Genomic DNA, 10373 nt, shown 5'->3' on the forward strand with positions numbered 1-10373 from the left:
CTGCGTATAATAAAATGGAAAGTACAGCTTCCTATACCCCATTAGAAGTCATGGTTAAATATAAAACCCCATAACTCCCCCCATATGTTCATACTCAAGGTATATACATTCCAAGAGTTTTGGTACGTAATCTCTTTCACTTTATGTTATTTACATATTATTAGACTTGGTGATGACTCTCAAACAATAATCATTCAATCATAATAATAATTCAAACAATTAAACATATCCATTTTATTCTTGAATAATTAGTGACCACATAATATTCAATGTTGAACCCTTTTAAATCTATCTCGGTGTCAAAGACACCTTAAACGCATAATGCGCCACAAATCCTATCCCTCGGTGTTAGTAACACCTTAAGTGCACTAAGGCACCAAAATATAATTTATTCCTCGTGTACAATAACACTTAAATAGCTCCTTCCTTATGCTTATAGCATCAATAAAAATTATATAAACCATAATAAAATTACTTTTTAACCCAAGCCAAATTAAACATTTAGTTTAATTAAATAAACCTTCAAACGTGCCAATAATAAAAATATAGTTCAATGACAATATTCCAATATCACCAATTCCAATAAATAATTTATTTCAACCAATAATGCTCTACAAATAATTCACCAAAACCATTCTCAATTTGATCAATCCAATTCAAATCACCAAATCTCATTTCAATTCAACCATTCCAATTAATTCCTAGCATGACACTAACTTGGAATCAATTAAGTAAATCATGTTTCTACTACACGCTTAATAAATTTATGAGTACGTGTAAGTACCTCAAATAAGCTCTTAAAGTAGCTGAAGACACAACAATAAATTCCATAACCAAGTCTCCTACATAAAGGGACAATAACACTATATTACTTCTCCTTGTATACACAGTTTCAAGCAACTTAAAATCACTTTAAACAACTAATAATAATCTGAAAATTATTTAAAAACCCCTAAGTAACTTCTCTTTTAATGGGTGATTAAACCCTTTTTTATAAAATCATCAAAACCAACACTAGGGTCGATTTCTAGCACTAATACTAAACAAAAACCTCTTTAACTCCATTAAATTATACAATTTATGCCCAATAATGATTGGAAACATGAAACACATAAAAACCCCCAATTCAATCTATCATAGAACCCTAAAATCACATTCTTGATGAATTAAAACCCCAATGTATGACACCTTAACCCAAAATCTGAAATTTTAAAACCAATTATAATCTAAAAATTAGTTTTGAATCATTAAAAACATAATTTGATACTAATTAAATAAGTTTCAATAATAAAAATCCAAAACCACTACTAATATATATAATTTTACAAATTAAAGAAATCTTTACCCTTATAAAAACCAGAAGTTGTGTTACTATTTGAAATCTACAGTGTGCTTCCGTTTATACCCTCAAGCTATTTTTTTACTTTCGAAATTGCCCTTCATGCTTGACTTCAGCACTTTGTCTCCTTAGTCTTGTTTCAGTCTTGCTTTATCCCCTTTTCATGCTCCACCATTCAATTCTTCGATTTGCTTTCTCTCTCCTTTGAACCAGTCTTTCTCAATATCACTCCATTAGATGGAGTACATTTTTCCTTTCTCACTTTATTTTCTCTCTCTTTGCTTCAACATGAAAGACCTCATCACCAAGCATAGAGATTTCAATATCACTCCACCACCACCATCATCACAACTACCGTCATATTTTATCTCCACTCTTCGCCGCCGACCTCACTTCAATGGTGCGGTGGAGTTTGATCAAGCATTCATGGAAAAAGCTTTTGAATGGTTAATGTCAAATAACTCAGTTGCAGTTACGTCATCAAATAAAATGTTGTTATTCTTTGGGATCCCTAATTATTTGTTATAATGAATTAGGATTCAGGGCAATGCCCAATTTCATCTAATGGATCCTTCAATCATATACTCTTAGATTAATTTCTTAGCAATTCCCAATTTCTTCTTTTATGTAGTTAGGATCGGTTCATCCTATTTTATTTCCATTTTTCACAAACTCTTCGACTCTCCATTGTAGCGGCTTCTAATGAAGGTATGGTTCTTTAATTATTTTGTTGAATTATAAAGTTTTTAGCTTACTTTCAGGATTTGTGAAGGGTTTTTTTTTTTTATTACATTTATCAAGATCTAATGAAATTTATTTGATTTTATATGTTTTTACGTTTTAGCTTACATTCGTTAAAAGCTGATGATTCTTTTTTTATTTTTTTGGATTTAAAGGGAGCTCAAGGATCTATTAATGAAGACGATCGTTCTGCATTTGATTAAAGGTAAAAAAAAAATTATATCCTTGTATCTTTCTACATAAAATCATTTGAATATTTTTTCTTCAATCAGAGTATGTCGTTTTACATGTTACGCTGATTCAATTTTAGGATTCAGATAATTAAACATTTCTGGATTGTATAGGTAGAAACACAAATGATGGCATACATGCTTTGATTACCATTGATATATAATTTAATCTGATTAGATTTTATCCTGTAATGAAAGCTATCATTTTCTCTTGTTCTGTTTGTAGGTATGCTGAGTTTTATCACAATAATTAGAGATGAGTTCTTTTATCTTGCTTAGGTTCATAAATTTTCCTACACTAGTGATTGCTTTTTCTACTCATGGTTTAGACTTTTTTTTAATATGCTTGGTTGCTGCTTTTGAAAGTCACCAATAAATTAGAGGACAAAATAATTGATGATATAGTCTCATAATGCAGAGAGTTAGGGTAGTGGGTCTCCGAAATTCTGAATCCATATGCTTGTTTATAAATATGATCAGATGATCCTTATGCATTCAATTAAAGGTAGAAAATTATATCCTTGTATCTTTCTACATAAAATAATGCTATTTGTTTTTACTCTGATGTCGGTTATTCATACCTTTGTTAGGTTAGAATAACTGTGTTGAAATCAGAGGGGTGGATTGGAAAAGCTTATGGAGAATCGTAGCCTTCTGTTCACTCGATTAAGGTACAATTTTTTTGCTTTTTTTCCCCCCTATAATTTGGGATATAATGTGAGATTCATTGGGTTATATGTGTGGGATGAACTAGGTTATTTTTCATGGCTAAAAAAAGAGATTCTTGGGATTGAAAAAAATACTACTCCTATTGAAATCAATTACTCTGATATGTTGTTCATAATTTTCCTAAATTAGTCTATGGTTAATCTAGCTATTGTGATTATTGTTAAATTCAATTTTATATTAGGGTACCTTAAAATATTAGAACTTACGTTATTTTCAACTTTCGCCCCTACTTTTACATGGTTTGATTGAGCTTTAAAGGGTCATCTTTATACAAACTTTAATTTTTTTAGGTTGTTGATTATGATTTATGACCTTAAATTTTTTTTTAGGTATTCAATTTTCAGCTCATTTTTTTTGTTGGGTGATCGATTTTCAATTCAATAATTTTGGTCTGTGTAACTGGGTCATCGCATTTTTTGCTTAGATTTTTCTAGGTTGCTAATTTTTACTTGGATTTTGTCTTGGTGGTCTCTGAGTCTTAATATAGCTTAGTTTTATCAAGGTTGTCAATTTTGGGCTTGAATTTTTCCGGATTATCGATTTTAAGCTGGAAATTTTTTAGGTTTTCATAAAAGAGGAGATGTTTGGGGAAAAGGTTTTTGAAACAGGAATATCTGTTGAGAGAGAAAAAGAACGGGGGTGGGGGAGTGAATTCATCAATTGCTGCTAAATTTTCATTTTTTTTCTGTCAGCTCTAATGTATACACGGTGATCTCTGATGAAATTCTGGTGGCGAGAAATTATTGTCAATTCCTGGCATTGATGTTTTAAAGCTCCAAATTCAAAGGGGGAACGAGCTGTAGCTATGTATGTAAACGCTAAAGCCTCATCTACTTTGCTTTATCATCATGGCAGTGTCGGCGATTTAGGTCCGATGTTTGAGCTTTTTGTGGAGCTTAGCAGTCATCTTCGTGTTAATCTTATGGGTAAATTTCTAAATTTTTCTAATCTATGATATGCTTTAGCTTTCAAGGGTTATTAAATTTTTTTTATTTATATTTGTTTGCCCCATAAAGTATGAAATTTTATACCTCATGATAGACAATTTTCAAGTCCTTATGAGTAGATGGTAAACAAGTCCTTTAGGGTTTTGGTTAATTTGGTATACATTAGGGGCATAGATAGCAAGATTAGGAAAGTCATGAACTGTACGAATCTAGGGTTTTGGATTTGGAGTGTATCTTGAATTTGGAACTTGTATAACAAGTTTGAGTGTAATTAAGAAGCACAAGTTATAAAAAGAAGTTAAAAATATAAATTTTAAATTTTGATCCTCTTCTCATGAATAATGCTGTGGTAGAAGTTAGGCCTGTTGGTTTGATTTTACTTTGATTTTTACTGAACATCTTATTGCTTTTACAGAGGAAGGTCAAGTAATTTTCCGTCAGATCCAAGATCTGTAGGTCAGGGGATTGTAAAGGTTGAATATGAGAGAAGCTCACTGGAAATGAAGAACTTTGAGATGATCTCGAGAAGATACAAATTCAATTTTTTAGGTAAATTTATTTAATACTTATACTGGGGTAAATTTATTTAAAATATTAGTACTGAAGATACCAAACCAACGGTAGGCCATGCTCACCATCATCATCAATCCCGAATCTCAATAAAATCAACGGTGGAGGGAGAAATTGTTGAAAACGGTATAGAATTGATGATTGGCGGTAATTGGTGGGCGTTGGCTGTGATTTGGTGCGCAATTGAAGAATTGGTGATGTGGGGTTGTTCTGTTTGGTGCAAGGAGATGGAGCAGCAGCAGGGCACCAAGGTTGCTGGTGGCTGCTGTTTGTGAGGGAGAAGGGAGTTGTGGTTGGGTGAGGTGGAGGATTCTGGCTCGTTGGTGGGGTGTGTGGGTGCGGAAGTTTTTGGTGGTGAGGATTGGTTACGGTGGTCGGAAATTGGTGGAATCAGGGCTGTAGAAGGGTAGGGGTGGAATAGAGACTGGTTGGTGGGTTGTGTGGGAGGTTTGGCCTGTTGGGTGAGGGGGAGGTTGGCAGCAATAGTCAAGAAGGGGAGGGGCGGTTCTGGTGGTGGGATGGGACTGGAGTGGTATAGTGGTGGTGGGGATTGAGAGAGGGGTGGAGCAGTGGTGGTGTTTGGGGAAGGAGAGACAAAAGAACAAAAATTGTTTAAGGACGGAGCATTAGGATCGTGGAGAAGAGTAGGGTCGAGGATTTGGGGGTTAGCGAGTAGGTAAGCTCGGGGTGGGGGAGGTGGGCTGGTCACCAGCAACTAATTGGCACTTCTTTTCATCAATGGCACTTCTCAGCACTATACTGGTGGATTTTTTGCATAAGATTTTAATTTTATGTTTTGTTAAATTTGAATTTGAAGGGTATATTTAATTTGGATTTTTTTCGGAAATTTGTAAGATGTGGTTTTGGATTAGGGAGGAGATACTGACTTGGGCAAGGAAGAAGACGGGTGAGCCTATTGTTAGATTGAATTCAGTTGCTGAAGCTGAGGCATTTGCTAAGAAATACAGTATGTATGTTGTTGGGTTGTTTCAGAATTTTGAGGTATTTTCTGTTCTGTAAAATTTTCCAATTATGTAGTTTTAGTCTTTGGTTCGGAGAATTTCGATGTATTATCATCGGCATTGGCAAATCTCTGTTATCTGTAATATGTTTTTCTGAGTTTGTATGCGTTGGTGTTGTTTATCTTGTGCTTACTGCAGTTGATTGACAAGGAAGTCGATAACTTTTGTTTCAATGGTGTAATGTGGTGTGAGACTGCAACTTAGTAGTGTGATCTGCTGAATTATACTCCATAGTAGATATGATTGGATGTTTGATATGTTCTGATAAATAAGGAGTATTATAAAGTGAATAGGATTGATATAATTAGGCAAGTGTGCACCTGCTTATGCATTTTCCTTGTGATGCCATAGAATCTCAATGACATATCATCGGTGCTATGAAATTACTCTCTTATAGCTCAAGTGCACTGTGATGTTTGATTATCTTGATATTTATGTTGATGTTTGATTATCTAGATATTTATGTTAGCATTACAGGGTACTCGTAACTAATAAGACCAACATCAATGCTTACAATCTGGTATCATCTTTTGAAGAGCATAATGACTCGTGAATCGGCAATCTGGCTTGCACCTTTCTAGCTGCAGTTTTTGTTACATTATTGACATCACCTCTTTTATACAAATGTGTAGTTTTAAATTTATGCGTTATTAAGGTTAAATTTATTCAGTATAAATAGCTTATTCTTGCTTCTATTTTTTTAGCTTTGTGATTTCAAATTTGCACGTGCCATGTCAAAAAAGACTGTTTTTCTTCACTCTGTCTAAGGTCGGGCTTATCTGCTGCTATTTGCCTCTTATACGCTGCAGACACCATAGCAAATAGTTTTATTAGAACAACTTTCTGGTATGAAAAGTGGCAAAACAACTTTCTGGTATGATAGGTATGAATGTTTTGGGTTTTGTCAATTTCTCATTACTATATTCGTAGTTTAATTCATCGTCTTCTCTTTAAATTGGTTGATTTTTGTGTTTTCTTTTTGCTTGAAATGCAGTTTTTTTTCTTAAAATATGGTGGATAATGCATGTACTGAGCACCCATTATTTGGTGGGGCAATATCAATGACCTTTCCTGATAGATTCTTGATTTTACATGCCAAATTTCCCAATTTCTTGCTTTTTATTTAAGTTATATTTGTGGGAAATTAACAATATTTTGAATTTTTGTTTTATGTGCAAATTTTAATTATATTTATAGGATTTGAGCAATGTACGGGAAGTCCCTGATCATCACGTTGAATTTTTTTTTTTTTTAAGAGGTTGTAAATTATTTGTAATGATGGGTTTTGTGGGTAATTACTAATTAATGGAAGGGTCAATGTGGTTTTTGTTTTTGTGTGTATAGGAAGCGTTTGCTAACCCTAATCAAGAAGGTAGTGTTGTTTGGTTCCTACAAGAACTTGCTAGGGAACAGGATGCTGAAGGCGGTATGGTGAGTTTGTCAAGTTTTGTTTCGTTTAATTTCTTTTATGTTGGGTAACGTTCAATTATGTTGTTGCTATTTGATTAATTGTGACAGGGTGTTAAATTTGATAATTGACCTATAATGGACTTTATTGTTGATAAATGTGAATTAAGATTAAGGGATGAGAGAAAATTCCTCTGATAAATAATATCTATTCATGAAAGATTTAGTGACTTTCAAAGCAATAAATGTATGATGAAGACCTAATGATGCTAGATATGTCACTTGAACTTATGAAGTAGGCAAGGAAGATCATTTGAAGTTTTGAACGTGGCAGCTTAGTTGTCCAGAATTCAAAGTTGTATATTGCAACGGATTTAAAATATGACCTGTCTTTAACATTGAAGCCACTTTTAGAATGACAAAGTTGATCATCAACATCTTTTGTTAGGGTGAAACAGGTATTTAAACTACATATCATCATATCACCAACAGTTGTGGTTCATATTCTTGACTGTTTTTTTTAGCTAAATCAAGTGACTTGATGTCTTTTTACAGGTTTGTGCTAATGCGTTGAGTTTTTGAAAGAATTGATGATGATGGACTACAGTGGTATCTTCTGCAGTTAGTCCTGGCCCTTCATTTTGAGCACTCAGGTAGATCACACCTATTTCATTTCCTTGATTAAACATTGACAAGAGATTCAGCCTATGAAAAATTAAATAAATTGAATAATTGAAATCTATGAGTAATTTATGTTTGTATGATTTTTTTTTAAGAAGATTGTTATAATTTTTTCTGTTTTTTTTCATCATCTTTTTCGGAATCAATATTTTAGTCTACTCTCGAAATTGAAAGGCTTGTTTCCAATTTTTCTTTTCTTTTTGAATATGGGTTTTTGATTTGAAATTCTGAGTTTTTACCCTCTTTGATTCTATCTCTGTCCCTATAATTTGTAAGGGGCTATGTCATTTATTTACTCCTTTTATTATTGGGCTTAGAAAGTTAGTTTAGCTGTACTGCGCTGATTATCTATTTTCGCTATTGCTCTCTTGGAGTTTGAAACTAGCATGCTTCATGTCCAGTCTTTTCCGTTAATCCAAGTAAGTGTCAGGTTAATTTGCTTAATCTGCAATGTTCCTGTTAAATTATTAAATAAAGTGGCACTCTGATAGGCTCTATTCTCTGATTTTAGTTGACAATTGCTTCTGTTTGGTTTTCTTCAAATTAATGGTCTTAACTTGCTCCAAAATCTGACTATGGTCTATATACTAAAAGGGAGGTGTAAGAAGTTACATGCTTCTAATTAGTGATTGTTTGGGCTGAAATTTTGCAGGATGGACTTTGTTCAGCTGATCTATCATGTGACCAAGTAAGCACTTGATCCCCTTGCTATGGTGGCTCGACAAACAACAGTTCTCTTCGGAAGCTCTTTATAGGTATGATATGCGATTTCAACATCGTCCTATTGAGTTTGTCAAAGAGGTATGCTACATTTTGTTTGTAAATATTTCTTAATCAATTGAACTCATGCAACTACTCTAATATGTTTGAAAATCCCATAGTTAATTACAATAATATTGCCTACTTCTATTTCTTTGGGCCTTGCTGTAATGTGTCTATGCTGCCTATTAAGTCTTTTTTATGTAAATGTATTAACTACTATAACAAAAGAAAGTGAATACCAGGTGTAATTTAAAGAACTAATACTTAATTACTACTACTATTTTTTTTTTAAATGTGAATGCCTCCATTTTAGTCGCCCAAACCTTGGAAGTGGTACTCATGAATCAAATTTATTTTGTCCTTTGTTCATCTTGTGCTTTAAGTTGAAGTTATGAGTCTTTTAGTTCATAACATTTTGACTAAAAAGAGATTATGGATTGATTTGCTTTATTCTTTAACCTTTACAATTAACATGCTTTAAGATGTCAGATGTGTGTAGTTTAATTTGAGGCAATTTGGGTATTTAAGATTGTATCATAGCAATTTGTGTGTATATGAAGGCTATTAGCTTAATTGGTGAAGCATTATGCTATCGTGAATAAGATGTGGGTTCAACACCTTATGCACGATTTATTTAGTATGTAAACTGTTTAGAGGATCATCTTTAGTATGTAAACTTGGAGTTGGTAAACAATACTTTTGAAAAAGATTTTAAATAAGTTTGTAAAACCTTATAAGTCAAGTATTAAAATATAAAGGATGATGGATAAATGTGACACCAAATTATCTATATATTGGGGAGTCAAGAGAGGGCATGCCAGGAGAGAAAAGGGCATACCGGAAAAGGAAAGGGGCCGAGAGAGAGGGAGGCAGGAGACAAAATGAGAGAAAAAGAAGGTATGGGAATGAGTTGGGAGAAGAGGGAGAGAGATGGGGGGAAGGGAGAAGGTGTGCGAAAGAGAGAAAAAAAAGGGACATGGGAAAGAGCGACAGAGGAGCATGGATAGAGGGATGCATCGAGAAAGAAGAACCCAAGTTAGAGAAGGGCTGGGATAGAGAGAGGGGGTTGAGAGAGAAAATAAATCAGGAGTAGTATTACCAGATTCATGTTTCAATTCGGTACGTGGTACGAGTTCATGGTTTGTGGCTTGATCGATTTATTTATATAACGAATAGTTTTATATATATAAAAAATAAATAATGCAGTCTGTATTTATTTATTTTTTTTTATATGAAAAAAATATTCTTTATATAAAAACTATAAAGACCGCATTATTTATTTATATAAAGATTCATGGTTGCAAACGATAATTTCAAATTTGATAGGGATCATTCATCGGTTTTGTATATGAATTAAGATCTTTCCAATTTGAAATAGAAAATTAGGTGGTGTTTACTTAAGGTTTTATAAAATTTATTAGTAATTTCTCCTACCAAAAAAAAAAAAAAAAACTAAATGTGTTTAATTGTGATTTCTGGTCATTATAGTACAACTTTAGAAATTCTTCAATTCAATATATAGTGTTTTGCTATAGTGACTGTCCAGCAGCCCGTGCAATTTGGCATAGCATAGATGCATCTGCCAATTACCCTTCCTTTTGGAATAATAATCTAAAGGAATGGGTTAGCAAGAATCTCAAAGCGATGGTTTGATATATTCAGAAAAATGGCCAACTTGCTTCTCTCTTGCCTTGTGTTGGAATTGGAAGTGGAGAAATTGTGTTTGTTTTGGAAGGAATGTTGAAATCCCTATCAACCCTGGTAACTTTATCAGAAACTGTGTTGATGTAACATAGGCCGCAATGTATGAAAGTGGTTCTTCTGGAAGGAGCTTTCTTGATCAAAAGGACAGGAAGGAAGCATTCATTGGATGGTCAGCACCTCCTATGGACTTCTTTGTTCTCAATATAGATGGGGCTTCAAATGGTACACTAGGACTGGTAGG

The 10373-nt window shown here is 33.5% G+C and overlaps 1 long non-coding RNA gene across 5 annotated transcripts; it reads left to right on the forward strand.

The window, feature by feature from the left end:
* The first annotated feature begins 1469 nt into the window (after positions 1 to 1469).
* On the forward strand, positions 1470 to 9880 carry LOC110718648. Of its 5 annotated transcripts, XR_002510943.1 has the most exons (9): positions 1470 to 2047; positions 2236 to 2285; positions 2901 to 2981; positions 3732 to 3965; positions 4402 to 4535; positions 4611 to 5558; positions 6923 to 7443; positions 7541 to 7638; positions 8319 to 9880. It is a non-coding gene; the product is annotated as an uncharacterized LOC110718648 (long non-coding RNA). The 5 variants fall into 5 exon arrangements; XR_002510939.1 differs by having other exon boundaries at positions 4611 to 7443; XR_002510945.1 differs by having other exon boundaries at positions 4611 to 7009.
* The last annotated feature ends 493 nt before the right edge of the window (positions 9881 to 10373 follow it).

This window comes from Chenopodium quinoa, unplaced genomic scaffold (genome assembly GCF_001683475.1).
Source record: "Chenopodium quinoa cultivar QQ74 unplaced genomic scaffold, ASM168347v1, whole genome shotgun sequence".
NCBI classification, from domain to species: Eukaryota; Viridiplantae; Streptophyta; class Magnoliopsida; order Caryophyllales; family Amaranthaceae; genus Chenopodium; species Chenopodium quinoa.